Consider the following 13715-nt stretch of genomic DNA (forward strand, 5'->3'; position numbering starts at 1 on the left):
AGTGTGTTCAGAAGTAAGGAAGGGGATCATTCTTTACTGGGGGGCCTCCTGAGAGACCCCAATAGCTTTGGTAAATCTTACACATGATACTTAGATATTCCTCTAGTGATAAATATGTGTAGTTGCCTCCTACCCTTTTGCTAACTTAACTAACATTATAATGAACAGATCTTTCTATTGAAGTGGAGAGAGTTCCTCTGGTGTGTACATCAAGAGTGGGATTGTTGGATCATAGTTACATGAATAGTTAATTTCACCAAATACTGGCCATTATTGACCAAAGTGACTACATCATCTGCCCTCCACCAGCAGTTGATGTTATGAAGCTTTCTAAATTTTTGTCAGTCTGATAATGATAGCTCACGATTGTTTAAATTAGTCAGTATCTGCTACTTACAGTTTGATCCCTAGCCCCATGCTTCTGTGAATTCCATTTATTTTAATCAATTGTTCCTGAATCTACAGACTTTTTTACTTATTTGCAGAAAACCAACTTACACACTGTATGGGTCTATGTAATATAATTATCACTTGTTGGTTTTCACATTATAAATATCTTCTTTTAATCTATACCTGCTTGTTAACTTTGCTTATGGAGTCCTTTGTTAAACAGAATGTTTATGTTTGGATTTTGCTAAATGTATCTTTTCCTCTTCTCATTTGTGCTTTGGACATTTTGGGGGATTCCCCAAATGAAATCACAAAGTTAAACTTCTATAGTTTCTGGGGTTTTTTTCATAAATGCTTTAGATTTTTGTCTTTCAAATTTAGAATTTTTCTTCTTTTGTTTTTATGTGGTATAAAGTATGAATTTCAAATTCATTTTCCTTCATGTGGTGACCTAATTCTTCTATTGCTTATATTAAAGAATCTATCTTTTCTAATTTATGATGTCACCTTGATCATATTCTTTCTCCTCTTCCTGGACTCTATTCTATTCCATTATCTACCTACATGTTCCTACGCTAGTACCACATTTTTTTAACAATAGTTTTGTGATATGCCTTAAGTTCTGTTTGGACAAGTCCTTTCTTGGCTCCTTTGTAAAAATTTCTTTAACTATTCATGGACCTTTATCTTTCTACATTCCTTTATTTTAGAATCAATTTTTAAAGTTTACTCAAAAATCCTCCTTAGATTTTGACTGGATTAGATATAATGAATAGATTAAATTATGGAAATTTGAAATACATATGTAATATTAAATATATCTTTCATTTTACTCAAGTCTTTTTGTCCATTTATTATGTTAATAAATAGCATATTGATTCTTTTGAATTTTCGGTTATATATAATTGAGGACATTTTTGTCTCTACCCTTCTAGTACTTGTTTGCTATTTCTTTTTTTATCTTATTTCACTGGCTAGAAGCTCCCAGAATGTTTTCTTATCGGAATTGAATGTGGACATCCTTGTCTTCTCCCCAACTATAAATGGGCTGGACCTAGAACTCCTCCTTTAGAGCTGATATTTGCTGTAGGTTTTTGTCACATAGCTTTGTCATACCTAGTATTTCTTATGAACTGAAATAGTTCAAATCATTTGGTGACACTTCAAAACCATAAAAGTCTACACTTCCAAGTAGACCATTACAAAAAAGTGAGTGAGTTTATCTCAGAATACTAGCAATCAAAAATGTTTTCATCATCTTGTTGACATCCACTTCATCAGATATGAATCCAAAATCTTTTTGATAATATTTTGTATCCATTACTTTTATTTGCCTCTCACTTGAAAAACGTAAGTTTCAAACACAAAAAGCATTTGCTTTCCTCTAATCCAGTAGTAACGGGGTAACATACCTAACCTCGGTATGTTCTAACAGTGGAGCTTCTAATCCTAGTTTCATCTTTGATCACCAGCCTTGAACTACTTATAAGACTAATGTTCCCACATTTGTTCCACTATCTGAAAATTCTCAAAACACTATACTATATTCAAATCTCTGTCCCTTGGTTCCTTTCTCTTTGTCACTTTTCTGTTTTTCCACATAGCTACACATCTCATAAATTTAGGTCTTCATTTGTTTCCTTATATTTGGGATTATATATATGTCAAGTGGTTTTATTCCTTTCTTCAAAACCTCACTCCCTTCCTTGATAATAAGGAAGTATGATTTCTTACTACCATCAAATCCTTTCTAAATGGGAGAATGAAAGGATAGCATAAAAGACGGTGCTGTAAGTATATACTAACCCTTACATTCAAATGTATAGAGTAGAAAGATTGTGTTGCTGTTGTTTTCTATATCAGTTGGCATGGATATTTAATAAATACAAGTTCAATTCAGTTCAATTCAATTCTCAGTGATAGTGAAGACATATATGCTGGAAAAGACATAGTTTAGTGGTTCTTAAATATTAGCATATATCAAAATCATCTGAGGGCTTATTAAAGCATAGATTTCTAAGCTTCACTCTAGAATGTCAGATTCAGAAGATCTAGGGTGGGGCTACATATGCTTTTCTAATAAGTTTCCACATACTGCAGCTGGTGGTGGTCTAGAGAACTACTTTAGCATCCCTTGACATAATTACTTTCATTTAATATTGATCTTCCCACAGACAAGTTAATTTTTTATTCCAGATACAAGTTGTATTTTGTGTCTTGAGCCAATAACCATTACATCTTAAATTTATTTCAGTTTCTCAATATATTTTGTTGAAGTATATGAAATTATTGCTATTCATCCATTTTTAAGCATCAAAATTGAAATTGCATATGATTTAACCTAATAGTAGACTTTACCAAGAGAGGCTTTTTAAGACATTTATTTCTATGCAGACAAAAAAGCCTCCTGATTATAACTTTCACATAATTACCCCTAGTCAATTTCTCAGGTGGAAGAGTCTAGTTAGCTTCTCCAGGCTCTTCCTAAGTTTCATAGAGAAGGTTAATAGAGAGAAAATGTTCTTCGCTTAAGATAAAGTTTAGAAAATTATAAAATTCTTAAAAAACAAATAACGTATCTTTATAGGAGTAGACCATAGCCTTTAGGGTTAACTTTCTTTGTTAGGTTGCTTTTCAAGTCAAAAAAATAAAAATAAATATCCCTTATTTATTTATTTTTGTCTTCTTTTTTTTATTATTATGTTCAGTTAGCCACTGTATTGTACATTATTAGTTTCTGATGTAGTGTTCAATGACTCATTAGTTACGTATAACACCCAGTGCTCATCACAGCACATGCCCTCCTTAATATCCATCACCCTGATACCCATCCCCCTACCCCTCCCCTAAAAGTATCCTTTAATATGCCAGACAATTCGCATCAAACAATAGTTTTGTGGGTTAATTATCAAGAAAACAGAAGTAAGTAAATAGACTAATTTTTCTTTAAGATATATTAGAGGTTGAAAAATCATAGCTAACAAGGCATATCCAGGGGTGCCTGGGTGGGTCAGTTGGTTGAACGTCCAGCTCTTGATTTCAGCTCAGGTCATGATCTCAGGGTCATGAGATAGAGCCCAGTCAGGCTCTGCACTCAGTGGAGAATCTGCTGGAGATTCTTTCTCTCCCTCTCCCTCTGTTCCTTCCCCCACCCCTCACTCTCTTGTGCTCTTTCTAAATAAATAAATAAAATGTTTAAAAAATAATAAAAATAAATAAAAAGCATAGCTAACAAGGTATCCAGCATTGTTGTCTTTAACTCAACATGCTAAAAAGAAATTTAATTTAAAAAATACAATTATAGGGATGCCTGGGTGGCTCAGTCAGTTAAGCATCTGCCTTCAGCTCAGGTCATGATCCCAGGGTCCTGGGATCGAGTCCTACCTTGGCTCCTTGCTCAGCAGGGAGCCTGCTTCTTCCTCTGCTTGCTGGTCCCCCTGCTTATGCTCTCTCTCTCTCTGACAAATAAATAAATAAAATCTTTACAAAAAAAAATACAGTTATGCAGGGGTGCCTAAGTGGCATAGTCCATTAAGCTTCCAGCTCTTGGTTTCAGCTCAGGTCCTGATCTCAGGATTGTAAGATCAAGCCCTCCATTGGGCTTGCACTCAGCGCAGAGTCTGCTTGAGTTTCTCTCTCCCTCTCCCTCTGCTCTTGCCTCCCATACTCTCTCTCAAATAAATAAATAATTCTTTTAAAAAATACAATTATATAAATTGGAATATTCTCCTGAAATTTTCCCTTTTTCACATTCTTTTTTAAGTCAAATATATGCTTTGTACTGTGCTCAGGTGCACAACAGGATATTTGATGTTGTGATCTATTAAGAGAACAGTTCTTATGTTCAAGACCTTGGGAATGAAGTTCTTGTTCACAGGAGAGTTTTGTTCGGCTTCATATGTAGAAAATCAATTTGTGAATCTCAAATGCAACCAATATCTAAAGACAGGCTTGAGCATTTATCTATCACAATCATATATAATAAATTGTACCTATCTTCTTAATAACTGCTAGTTAATCAGATTAATCAAGTCTTTGTCATACCCAATTCTGCTGCCAGTGTATAGCCAATGATTCTACATCTTCACATTTAAATTGATAGTAGCTGGGAAATTGGACTCTCAGTGAAGAAATTTTATGATTGTCCAAAATAGGTTCTGCCCTTTTGAATTTCTTCACAAAGGTTATTTTTTATAAAAAGCATTTTGGTAATCAAATGACCCAATTTTACCCTTGTCACAACATTAAAAAAAAAAATGACAGGATATTTTGTCATTCATAACCATAACTTCTTTATTCTCTCTTCATTATGTAGGAAATTTTATCCCATTCCATCTTATTTTTCCTTTTTTTTCTTTTCCTGAATAACACCAACTTGGTCAAACTGATTAGTTTTTGTTTAAATTTTTGCAGTTGAACTTTGCATAATTTAGTTGTGATTTTTGGCTTCTTCTGTCAGCAACTTACTCTGATTCCAACATCTTACTGGGATGATTTAGGAAGTGGGAGGCTTGTTTTAACTTACATGTAGTATACAAAACATGGACTCTTAAAACAGGTAAATGTGAATTTTAATCCTAATTATGCCACTGATTATCTCTGTGACCTTAGGCAAGTCATTTATTTTCTTGAAAGTTTAGTTTTTTCCCTTTTAAAATAAGCATATAAAAATCTGCCTCTATACAAGAAAAATCAACAAAGTTCCTGAAATTTAGTTGAAATACAAACGTTTTAGAGGACAACATTATAAATATATTACATGAAAACATTATACTTGAAGAAAAGTTAAAAAAATATATGACTAACCTGCCTGATACATGAAGTTGATTTGAATTTTTAAAAATTAATCCATCCCACAAATATATATCTTGCGTATCTGTCAAGTTTGGGATCTGACTTGCCTATGAGATTTAGACCAGAGTTTAGAGCTCCCCATGGGAGCAACTTACAGGGTGAGTCCCTAAAGCAATGTAACTGCCAGGCAGTCTACTGGGCACTTTGCATGTAATCCACAAAATACTACTTTGGACCAGGCCTTGGCCTCTTTTTCCCCAAACCCTATGTTCTATTACAACATCGTGCTGTGAAAAAGAAGGCTGACATTTCCTCCTGGAGGAGCAGAGCTTTATGATATTTCACCCCATCCAGGATATCAGATCTTATAATATACCATTATTTTACATATCACTAAGAAAGACTAAAAAGCTGACAATTAAATTATAACCCATACTTATTTTCTCTTAGAACTTTAATTTTATACATACAAAAAGAGCCCTGTTAGACTTCTTCAGGATTACATATTACTCTAATGCATATATAGAAAAGAAAACATAAGCAAAATAGATAGGTTAAGGCATCTGAAACACTTTTTCATATTTCAAGTTCAGATCTACTAAATCATGTTTTGTACAAGAATTGTTAACGCCTATGATTTTCCACACAATAGCATCATCTGTGCCATTAAGAGCATTGGGGACGCAGCATTTCTTACAAAAGAGCTCTATCGTTGTGTCCAGGATTTTCTTCCAAGCCACTGGCACTAATTCTGTCAGTTCCTTTTTTTTTTTTAAGATTTATTTATTTTTTATTTTTTTTATTTGAGAGAGAGAGAATGAGAGACAGAGAGCATGAGAGGGAGGAGGGTCAGAGGGAGAAGCAGACTCCCTGCCAAACAGGGAGCCCGATGGGGGACTCGATCCTGGGACTCCAGGATCATGACCTGAGCCGAAGGCAGTCGCTTAACCAACTGAGCCACCCAGGTGCCCCCTAATTCTGTCAGTTCTTATGCACATGTGCAAACAATAGCATCCACAATAGGAGTGCCACCTAGCCAACAGCAATTGTAAAACACCTAACTTCAGAGATAAAAATACGAAAAAATATACACCTGAGAATCAGTAAAATGTAGTGCTTATTGAAAGAGCTATAACTCATTAGGTAGAACTATTTTACTAGCTCCTAGAAGTTGATACCAGTTTTAAACATGAAAAGATAGCCTTCTGTTGATTTGTATTTTGTCCCATCTTTTTTTGTTTTTGTTTTTCATTCTTCCTCTGGAATTACTACTTGTCTCTGACTCTCTTAAATTCCACGAATCAGAAAACTGACCACAGTGACCAAGTCAAATAAGGATTTATTTTTCTCACATAACAAGACTGCAGGTGGAAGCACTAGGGCAAGTGGGAGGCACCACAGTGCCATCAAAATTCCATGCTGCTGTCTTTCTCTGTGGTTCAGATGTTATCACATGCTCATGGTTGCAAGATGGCTGCTGCATCCTGGCCGCATTCCCAAGAGGACCTGGGAAAGAACAAAGGGTGAAAGTCATCGTGGAAACACCAGTCCTTCTTCATCACATTTCTTCTTACATTTCACTGGGAAACACTGGGTTGTACGACGAACCTAATGTGGTCTTAGAAAAGGGTCTTAGGAAAGAAATATTTTTTCACTGGGAATATTGCTTCTTTGATAAATTGGGGTTCTCTTGATAAAGAAAGAAGTGGAAGATGGTTATTGGTAGGAAAGTAGCTCCACCTACTACTACTCTATAGTCCTTAAAGTTCCAAAGTACGAAGTAGTATGCTTACCACATGCACATGGAAGGCTATGGTTTTTGCTTTATTTTATCTAATGCAGTTGGGTATGATTTCACTGGGAATTAAACAGATCTCTTTGATAATGTGACTAATATACTGTACATTGTCATCTCCATAAAAAGCATTAGCTGTAAAGTAAAAGCAAATGAAAGACATCAAAATGCTTAAAAAGAATTAAAGTGACATAATATTGTAGGAGTTTTCTATTCCAGAACATTGCTTTACAGATAACAAGCATTTAATGAATGTATATAGTATGAATTAGTAACTATTTTTATCACTTTCAAAAGATTCATTTTTGGTTTATTTTTTTCTACATCAGATTGGGGGGGAAGATCCCTATGAAAGAGATATAATAATGATCCCTTACATGTGAATAATATTTAACTCTAAGTACTTTCTGCCATATTCAAAGTTTAACTTCCAAAAAGTTAAATTATAAAATATATTTACATATTAATCGTAAATTAGTATGATCATTCCACTACCAAAGCAAGCAGTGTGTCCTGAAATGTTTAACTGTTGGTTCTTCCCTGTCATCTGTCTCACCCTCACCTTTTCTCTGGCTTTTGACCTTTTTAACAGTTACTTTAAAACTCTTTCACCCCTATATATATATATATATATACTTGGACTTCCTATTTTTCTAGGAAATCATTACCCTAATACCATGATTCCTTCTTATTCCTCATACCAGTAAGGATAAAATATTGTAAACTCTCCCTTTGTAACTAGGCTGCCCTTCATTCTCTCTCCATCTCCAATTGGCTCTGTTTTCTGGATCCTGCTTCCATAAGACACATGCAGAAAATAGACTTTGCTGTGTTCCTTCTCACCTGTACCCTTCTCTAGGAAGATACTGTCTCTACAACCATAGAATTCTACATGGTTTTAATCCAGAGGCATTACATAGGGTATTCCACTGATATCTGCTTTGTACTAATTCTTAGATCTCTTACAGACAGTTGCCAATCATAATACTCAAAACTTCCAAGTTCATTGACTTCGATTTCACAATCACTATACAAATTTGTTAGAGTGTTCTTACTGTAACACATTCCTGTGGTTTTTTGGTTGTTGTTTTTTTTTTTTCTTTTTTGCTGTTTTGTAACCCTTTTGAGGTCCTTTATATTTACACAAGCTTACATAATCTATATTACTTTTTATCTGCATTAAATGCTAGGTTACTAGGAATACAGGAATTAAGTCTAAATTATGTGTATATTCTTACAACCCAGCAGAGTATAGAAAGGCACAACAAATTGTTGGATGAATGAATGATTCTTCTACCAGATTTTGTATAGTACCCTCTTACTATTAAAAAAAAAAAAATCTTTTTAAGTGATGTGCCTATTTCACCAGTCATTTGACATGAGCAGACTGAATCCAAGGAGTGCCTTCATAATTGCTCATGTGTTCAGCCTTCTAAAGTAAACATATACACATCAAACTTGAAAAACATCCAAATTGGTGTGCCTGGAATCTCATTCTCTTTTGGCAAACATTGTGAGCTGCTTTCCTGTTTGCAGTGTTGTTTCATTAGGTCATGAAAAAGGCCCCATCAGAAGGTTGGCACACCCCATTAGTGGAATTACACTCAACTAAGGTTTAAAAACAATTTGGCAACAAAAAAAGTTCGATCAATATTACTGTTTTTTAAATATTGGTTTGCTGACTTCTCTACTGCCTACGTTTTCATCTGTTTTCTTTTGCGTTGTCTTCTCATCACAGTATACCCCAAAAATGTTATTAGCCCTTTAATTCATGTACTCAACAAACTTTTATTAAACCACCTCTGTGGAAAGTGCACCTGCCACCAACCCTGCTCCCCATGTTCCTTCCCAGACAGACTCTAATCTCTCGGAAATTAGTCTATCTCTTATACTAATGCCAAACATTTTTGAAGCTATGTGATTGTCCTTTGGGAAATGGTATCCACTGAAGGTGGAAGGTGGTCTCTTTGGTAATTACACTGAAATGATGTAAATTATAAAACTGAGAATTACGACTTGAAAGGCAGAGTTTAGAGAGTAGATAAACTGAATTCTTTTCTCTTCTGCAACCACATTCTCTTGAACCTAGAATCTAGATATTGTTGAGAATACCATGGGGTGGTAGAAGATGGCTACTGCCATATTGAAGTCAAAATGAGATCTAGGCAAGGTGGTCAGCAAAAATTTGGACTAGTGACTGAGGAGCAACAATAACCAGTCAGTAACTTATTTTCTGAGTAATAATTATACTCCACTAGATTTAAGAATTTTGTTAAATGCTACCAGTCATGCTGTGTGGTATTAAGAGACAGCCCCATGTCCACTCATTTCGGAAAGAGTTAAGGAGAGCACAGTGCTCCTGAGGCCAAGAAGGAAATGGCAGTTGTGGTTAGTGAGATCCCAAAGTAAAGGCCCAGCTCCTGGGATATGTTGGTGTTCTGAATACCAGCAACCCTCCCTACACTGGGATTTGTCCTCTACTGCCAAACTTGCAATCAAATAACTTGCTATTATTAAGAGAGCTGGCGGTGGGAGGTGGGAGAGTGTACCTACAGAATATTCTCTGTGCTACTTATTTTGAATAGAAGGATAAAAAAATGAACATCTCTGACCAGAAGGAGCTTACATTCTAGGAAAGCAAGTAGCCAATGAAACAAGCAATAATATGTAGCATGTGACATGATAATAATATGTACTTGAGAGTCTATCTTTGATACTTTCAATACTATGGCAATTTTTTTTTTGTCTCTCCTTTGTAAGGCTTTCTTTATTGTATTATAACAACCACAGAATTTTAAAACTTGAAACACTTCCTCTTATGATAATATAACAAACCCTGTGTTTACCATGTAAAATACTCTATAGTTTTCTGGGAGTCCTTAAAGCCATAGAATTAAATGATTCATTTTCTAAGAACTTCAATTCTACTAGATTTTTAGAGTAATGGCTTTATTCCAATATTAAAATAATCACTAAAATGTTATGGAGTAGAATGCAAAATTAATGATCAAATTTTTTAATGTCACTAGAGAATTCAAAGACATTCTGTGCTTAATGCAAGGGCTTTGATTTTATCCCCAGACCTCAGGAGTAATGGATGCTTAATGAAATATTTGGAGAAGTCCTAATTAAAAACTAAGTGATAACAGCCCACATGCCACCGTTCCCTTTCTTAAAACAAAAAGTATACATATATACCAAAGAATACATATCACGTATATGTAAGGTATCAAGAATAATACAATGAAATACTGCATTACTATTGACATGTTCATGTATCTTATCCTGCCCGCCATACCTCTATCCTGGAATTTTTACATATTTTTATGATACACACATACCCTAAGCAATATATTGGTTTTGCATGGGTTGCATATTGAAAAGTTTTTATGAAGGTGCTCCCACTGTATTATCCTGATGAAGATAGACTTTTTCACTCACATTGATACTTGTATCTCTTGTTTATTGATTTTTCCCACTGTAATTGACATGGTGCAAAAAGGATAAAAAATGTTATATATGTTTTCATGTCAATAAACGTTTAGGTTGTTTCCAGATATTCACTTTTATATTGACTATATATATCTATATATAGATATATAGATACAGATATATATTGCTGCTGTGAACATTATTGTACGTGCTTCCTGGTACACATGAGCAGAGATTACTCTGTTTATCTACAAGTGATTTTCTGGGTCATAGGATATGCACATTTTTAACTCTACAGAATAGTGCCAAATCATTTTCCAAACTATTTATACTATTTCCTGTCCAAAATACATGAGTTGTTATTGCTTCATATCCTTTACAACATTCATCATTGTCTGGCTTTTTGATATTTGCCAATCTTTAGAGTTGAAATTGTATCTGAAAGTTCAACTTACCCTTCCCCAGTGTGTTATAAGATTGAGTTTTTATCATTTATCTATTGGCCTCTAAGTTTCTTCTTCTGTGAAATGACATTCAGGTAGTCTTCCTCTCCTCCTGACCCCATATTTCTATGGAGTTGTTTATCTTACTGCTTTTATTTTATTGATCTTTAGGAGTTTGGGGTTATATAAGCCACTTTAGTTCAACATGACTGACAATCTGTGCTCAGCTTTCATGTTTTTTATGTCTTCTAGTGAAAGTAGTTCTTAATCTCAGTGTATTTAGGCAATCAACCTTTTTATTGGGGCTTACCCTTGTGGGTTCTTATCTGCAAAACTTTTTCCTATTTCTGAGTAGGAGTAAAGGTAAGAAATTACTTCTCCTTTGACGAGCAAATATCATAGCAAATAGAAGCTCTACTGTATGATTTTCATCTAACAGCCTAGCCTGAATAACCAACACTCCTTATTTTCTCTATAAAAAATTGAAATTTTCAGGGACACCTGGGTGGGTCAGACAGTTAAGCATCTGACTCTTCATTTCAGCTCAGGTCATGATTTCAGGGTCCTGAGACTGGGCCCCCATAGGGTTCTGGGCTCCACACTGGGCGTGGAGGCTGCTTAAGGTTTTCTCTTTCCTTCTCCCTCTGCCCCTCCCTGGCCCCCACCCTCGGGCTCATGCTTGCTCGCTCACTCTCTCTCTCTAAGGAATAAATAAATTGAATTCTCGAAGTTAATAGATTGCTTCTCAGTTGTGGTAGATCTCGCAAAAACGATGGCGAATGCTTTCCTTCACTACACGGACTCTTCTTAGGAATGTGACATAGCTGTCTCTACCACAGTGTGATGGTCTTGATCCTTCCACTCCTTACATCTGGAGGATATCTGGGTGACTGTTTGGTCAATGGGACCTTAGTAAGTGTATGCAGGCAGAGGCTTGGAAATTGCTTATGCCTTCAGAGCTTCACTCTTGCTTTTTAGGGAACTCTGAGATATCTCTGAGAAGAAGCCTGGGCTAGTCTGTTAGAAGAGAGAGGCCATGTGAATCAGAAACTGGTTATCCTACGGAGACCATTCTAATTCATGCAGGCCCAGGTAAGCTAGCCGGCCAGACGTACTCAACTAATTCAGGATCATGTGGAGAATAAATGTTTGTTGTTGCAAGCAAAAAAGTTTGGGAAGATCTGTTATGCAACAAAATTTATCAATACAATATTCTACAAGACTGATTTCTATTTCTGCTACGTACTTTCTTTGTTTATGGGGCCAGAGACTGCTGGTGCCAAGAATTCATCTTCTCCTTTCCTTTAAGTAGCAGATGCTCCCCCTGTATCTGGATACATGGCCAGCTATGGACTACATTTTCCAGCCATCTGGCAGCTATGAAGGCCACGTAACTAGGTTTGGGCCAATAGAACCTGAATAGTAATGGCAAGTGCAACTTCAGTGTGTATTCTTAAATATGATATGCTTGTGTTGGACTCTCTCATTTCCCCTCCCCCCACTCTTTTTTTTGGGGACTGGAATATAGGCGTAGCATAGTTCACCTTTAACTATGCTCACCTGATTTTGAACTGTCCTCTGAAAATATATTTCTATCATATTAAAGCCACTCTGTTGAACTTCTTTATTATAGCAACTTAACCTGTATCTTAACTAATATACACACCAAGACTCAGTTGTGTTTGTCTTCAACCTTATTTATGACAAATGTTTTTGTTTTTATAATTACATGATTTTTAAAAAAATATTATTTTACCTGATGAAATATGAGTGTAGAATAAAAAGAAGTTATTGTTTCCATGGAAACTAACTTGAATACCTTTGAACAATTCAGTAGAGCAATTCACTAAAGATTAGGTGTGAACGAGACAATTGGAAATGATGGGGAGAAAATCATCAAAATCTGAAGGATTCTTCCCTCAGACTGCTTCACAAATGTCTTTAAATTCTCCCTTTACTTTAAAAAAATATATGTATTGTAAGGATGATATTATGTGTGAGATTTGTAGAAAAAAATAGACGACTTTGAGCTCCAACTGGTAGACATATTTAAAGAAAAGCCTTTGACCCAAAATTATAAATATAGCAAATAAAAGTAAATTAATATGCTTTAGGATAGTATAGAATGTCCAAAGGACCTTTTTTTAATTATTATTATTCCCTGATTTGCCTATTTTTATTTTTTATTCTTTTTTTTTTTTTTAAAGATTTTATTTATTTATTTGAGAGAGAGAGAGAATGAGAGAGAGCACATGAGAGGGGGGAGGGTCAGAGGGAGAAGCAGACTCTCCGCCGAGCAGGGAGCCCGATGTGGGACTCGATCCAGGGACTCCAGGATCATGACCTGAGCCGAAGGCAGTTGCTTAACCAACTGAGCCACCCAGGCGCCCTTGCCTATTTTTATTTTTTAATGAACCAAACAAATATTGGTCTCAATTACATGGCTAAGAGGGTTTCTAACTATAATCCCTTCAAGCATGAGTTGATCATGTGTGGGTGAAGTAAAGTAGGACTGGGGTTGGGGCAAAAATAGAAGTGGTGAGGATTCTAGTAACCCAGAGACAGCATGGGCTTTGCAAAGGGAAGCTACTAATTGACTCCAGCAAATTGTTGACATGTGGCGTTCAACCAAATTGTCCAGATATTTCCATTTGGGAGAAACTGGAAATAGGTGTATGTGTGTGTGTGATCTGCGGGTTTTAAGTGTCAGCAACTGTGGCAGAGACTGCTAGCCATGTACCAAAGTACATTCTCCTCTTTAGTGAGACCACATTTCCCAAGCTTCTCTGCATTTAACTGGGGCCACATGACCAGGTTCCAGCCAATAGCAAGTATGCAGAAATGACTGATGTGTTTTCTTT

Source organism: Mirounga leonina, unplaced genomic scaffold, assembly GCF_011800145.1.
Source record: "Mirounga leonina isolate KUSES-001 unplaced genomic scaffold, KU_Mleo_1.0 Mir_53, whole genome shotgun sequence".
Classification (NCBI taxonomy): domain Eukaryota; kingdom Metazoa; phylum Chordata; class Mammalia; order Carnivora; family Phocidae; genus Mirounga; species Mirounga leonina.